Source organism: Vigna unguiculata, chromosome 1, assembly GCF_037176805.1.
Source record: "Vigna unguiculata cultivar grain cowpea cultivar isolate G323 ecotype 2 chromosome 1, ASM3717680v1, whole genome shotgun sequence".
Lineage (NCBI taxonomy): Eukaryota > Viridiplantae > Streptophyta > Magnoliopsida > Fabales > Fabaceae > Vigna > Vigna unguiculata.
This window is the reverse complement of record NC_140792.1, coordinates 42,504,315-42,508,972: the sequence shown is the minus strand read 5'-3', so window position 1 is coordinate 42,508,972 and position 4,658 is coordinate 42,504,315. Positions and strand designations below refer to the sequence as shown.

The 4,658-nt window shown below is 26.1% G+C and overlaps 1 pseudogene; it reads left to right on the top strand.

Moving 5' to 3' along the window:
* Window positions 1–3,754: 3,754 nt before the first annotated feature.
* Window positions 3,755–4,658, top strand: LOC146888993 (ABC transporter G family member 34 pseudogene; annotated as a pseudogene).

The window sequence follows — 4,658 nt, the reverse complement described above, 5'->3', positions numbered from 1 at the left end:
AATTTCAGTTACAATAAATCTTAAAAAATTTTGACCTCAATTCCATTATTAAATAAATAAATAAATAAATATATATATATATATATATATATATATATATATATATATTCAGCTTCGATTCTTATGAGATAGTATCTCATATAAAATAATAAAAAAAGTAGTGTCAGATTAAAAATTTAAACAAACCCATAGGTCCCAGGTCCTCTCAAACCAAAACATAAAGAATTATAGACTCCATTTCTTTCGAAACCGAAGGTGTAAATCCTATTCTACTTTAATTATTTAGACAACCGAATAGTATAATTCTCAAAAATTAAAAAAAAAATGTCATTGCGTACTTATATATTTCGCTTTCATGAATCATATAATGATTTCGAAATGATTTCGAATCCCAAAACTGCACTAATTTCAAATTGTTATCGCTTAGTATAGTTGGTATGTTATTTATAAGTATATAAAACACTGAAGTTATCTCGTTTTAGATGAAAATTAATTAGGGTGAGAAATTTTCAAGATTATTTTAGATTTAATTATATATATAAAGATAAGTGATGCTAATATCTCAAAAATGAGATTCTTTGGTTCTAAAACTTTATCACGCTACCCTCTATCTAGGTTTCTGTAAGTAAATTTTAATTGCAAGTATGCACTGCGGAGAAGTGACAGCTAATGATGCCTCTGCTCTTCTTCACTAGCTCTTGATTATATCCTGCTGCGTCATAATGTGACCTTTCTATACATTCAATTTTTTTTTCTACTAAAATTAAATGAGCCATTTTACTCTCCAACACATGCTATTTCAGCCCTATTATCAATGTTTTTATTGCTGTACACATTATTCTTCCAGCAATATTCTTTATTTATTTCTATTTATGCATCATGCTTTCTTCCTCGCATTCCTATCTGTCTCTCCATATGTGTTAGCGTCCGTTCGTTTACATGTATTGTCATAGTGAAGATAGATTTTAAATAATTTTATGTTCTCATAATATAATTTGAAAAGAAAAGCAGGAAATCGATTTGCAAGATTATTCTGAAAATTCATTGTTTCATTTTGTAAAAATTTAAAAAAATAACAGATTATTTTATATTTATATCTCTTTAAATTTTATATAAATATATATTTATTTTAATTATTAATTATAATATATTATTATTATTATTTTATTAATTATTTTATATATATATTTTTTATTTATTATTATAATTTATTATATATATATATATATATATAAAATATATATGTTATATGTTACGTGATCCGTTATATATATATATATATATATATATATATATATATATATATATATATATAATAAATTATAATAATAAATAATATATATATATAATTAATAATATAATAATCATTAATAATTAAAATATTATTTCAATTGATATATTAATATATAATAACTAATAATATATATAAATATATATTTATTTTTTTATTTTAAGATTTTATATAATTTAAATATTTTATTTAATTTGTATTAATTAATTATAATTATTTTTATAACATTAAATTATAAAATTATTTTTTATTAAGGATATTTTGGTAATTTCTTAATTTTATCTATTTTTATAATTAATTTTATCTATCACATCAATCAAATTTCTCACTAACTTTTATAAAACTTATCTTCAAATCTACTCACTTTATTCTCTAAATCCATTTAAAAAAACACAAAAATTCATCTATTCAATCTACACAAATCTATTTTCACACTCTCCCCTATATCTACCCCTCTAAGTGAACACGTAGTTAAAGTTGGAATTGAGAATAAAATTACTCCTCATCAAATTTGTCTAGAATAAAAATGTCATTCCATTTATAACTTAATTAGATGCTCTCTACTCAATATACCCTAATCTCGGGAACAAAACAAGAATGAAAAGAGGAAGCAAAAACTAAATCAAATTTCCTTATGTAAATAATATATTAATGTATAATAATAGGATGAACCAAAGAAAAGAGAGAAAAACTAAAATATACCAAAACCTTTTAATGCAGAAAATTTCAACATCACTAATAATAGTTAATAAATATGCCACAAGTTTTTCTTAAACTTTCAAAGCTTCAACCAGTAATATTCTCTTCACTAGTACGGGTGGACAACAAGACAATAATAGTTAGACAACAAAGAAAACCAAATACATCAGTTAATTGTATAAAACCTCTTCTTTCTACATAAATTTGTGAAGAATATAGTTGATTTTTTTTTCTCTCTTTTTTTTGGTGACCTGTTTTATTTTATTAAAAATAAAAAGAAACATTCAAAATTTATACCTTTTAATCTAATTATATTAAATTTTTTGATTTTGGTAAACAACGTTTTAAACTTATATTTGAGTTGGATGTATTAAACAATATATACAACTCAAATGTCAATTTAAAATATGTTTGACATATCAAAAAAATATAACACGATTAGATTAAAATAATTATATTTATTTTTTTAAAAATTTAAAATCAAAATATATCAAAATTTCGTACATTAATAAATTTAAAATTTGCATTTAAATTTAAAAACTAAAATCATATTTAATTTTATATTTTTTTAACACATTAAGAAATGACAAAATAAACAAAATAAAAACAAAAAAAAGTATATCCTGAAATAGCTGTCTTATATTAACTACCCCCATAAATTAACTGTCTTATAATTAACTACCCACATAATATCATATGTTGTTATTGATTTCAGGTTTTATAACAGTTATTACATTAATTCCATCCTCTATCTTATTGCCCTTCTCTCTATGGGTTATCACTTTCACCATGTCTCCTTAATATCTTTTATCTAGATTGAGTTTTCTTTAATGTCTTGACACGTCTTTTTTTTCTTTTTATCTTTACCTTTACTTTTCTTTCTCCAATTCTCTCAAGATTGTAATAGAATAATTTTTAATATATATTAAAAAATAAAAAAAAATTTAAAAATGTTTTGATATATTTTAAAAAAGTAGAATTACTTTTAAATATATTTTAATTATAATTAATTATTTATTTTAATATGAAATACATACTAACAAAATATTATATTTATTTTATTAATATTTTAATTATTGATTTTATAGAGTAATAAAATACATTTATAAACATTTAATTATTATACATTACACATTACTTTATTTAAAGTACATAATAAAATTAAATGATTAAATTAAATATAATAAAAAATTAATTATGTTTGTTTCTATTACACATTCTCTGCGTTTTCCTCGCTCATGATTGAGAAAGTTTACGGAGAAAAGTTATCTCGACTTTTGTGTCTTATCATTTCAATTTCGTCCTTCCCATAAAAATCTCTGAATTCCTGTGTCAGTATTGCATCTTTCTAGAATACTGTCTTTAAGATAGCAGTGACAATTTTAAAGAGTGATGCATTCTTATTTTTGCCTTGTAATTTGACTTAAAAGTTCATAAATGACTATTTTATTATTCCCTTTTATTTACATTTTTTTATTATATTAACATAATATTTTATTATAAAAAAACGGTGAGTGAATTGAATGCAGAATTAAATGGGAGGGTCAAACAATCTTTTTCCGTGAAAAAGAAAAACAAAAGTAGACAACTAATTAATTATTGAAAGAGACATTTATTTGATTCGCATGCAAATTTTTACTCGTGACCAAAAGCTTCCATGGTTGGTCAGGTAAATTTCTCACCACCTATATTATAAGCACAAAACCTTTCTCTCACAACTCATACTCTCCACCATTTCTTTGTCCCTGCAAAAACTCTGGTCATCTCAACCACTCCACAACAACCAACACGCATATTTTCCATAACAATAACCAGTGAGATATATAGATACCGTTTAAACGAATGGCTTCGGCACTTGCGGGGGATGATTTGGTGGCATCGGTGAGCAGTCGCCGGAGCTTGACGACGGGAAGTTTCAGGGAGACGTGGATGGCGGCGCCCGACGTGTTTAACGTGAGTGGTCGCCACACGCAGGAGGAGGACGAGGAAGAGCTCAAATGGACCGCCATAGAGCGCTTGCCAACTTTTGAACGCATGAGAAAAAGCGTGCTCAAGCACGTGCTCGACGATGGAAAAGTGATGCTCGATGAAGTCGATGCTTCCAACCTTTGCTTACCCGACAAGAAGGTCTTGGTCGACAGCATACTCAAGATTGTCGAGGAAGATAATGAAAAATTTCTACGCAGACTTAGAGATAGAGTCGATAGGTGCATGGCTAATGTTACTGTTCTATTAGTTCTATATCGCCGTTTCTCTCTGTCATTTTCATTATTTTCTGACATGGTTTGTGCTTGTTTTAATGTAGAGTGGGGATTGAAATTCCGAAGATTGAAGTTCGGTGCGAGAATTTATCTGTGGAGGGTGATGTGCATGTTGGGAGTAGAGCACTCCCTTCCCTGCTTAATGTTACTCTCAATGCTTTTGAGGTACTTCTTTGTTTCTAATTCAACACTTTTGTTCTCTGATTCAAAAACTAGCTGATTTCTGCATTGGTTTCAGTGCTATGGCTACTGCTATACCATACTAATGCTTTGTCTGATTATCTTGTTTACACACGCAGAGTGTTCTGGGATTATTTCACCTTGCACCATCCAAGAAGAGAAAAATTCGTATTCTTAAAGATGTTAGTGGAATTGTGAAACCATCAAGGTACATCATTATTTTGTGA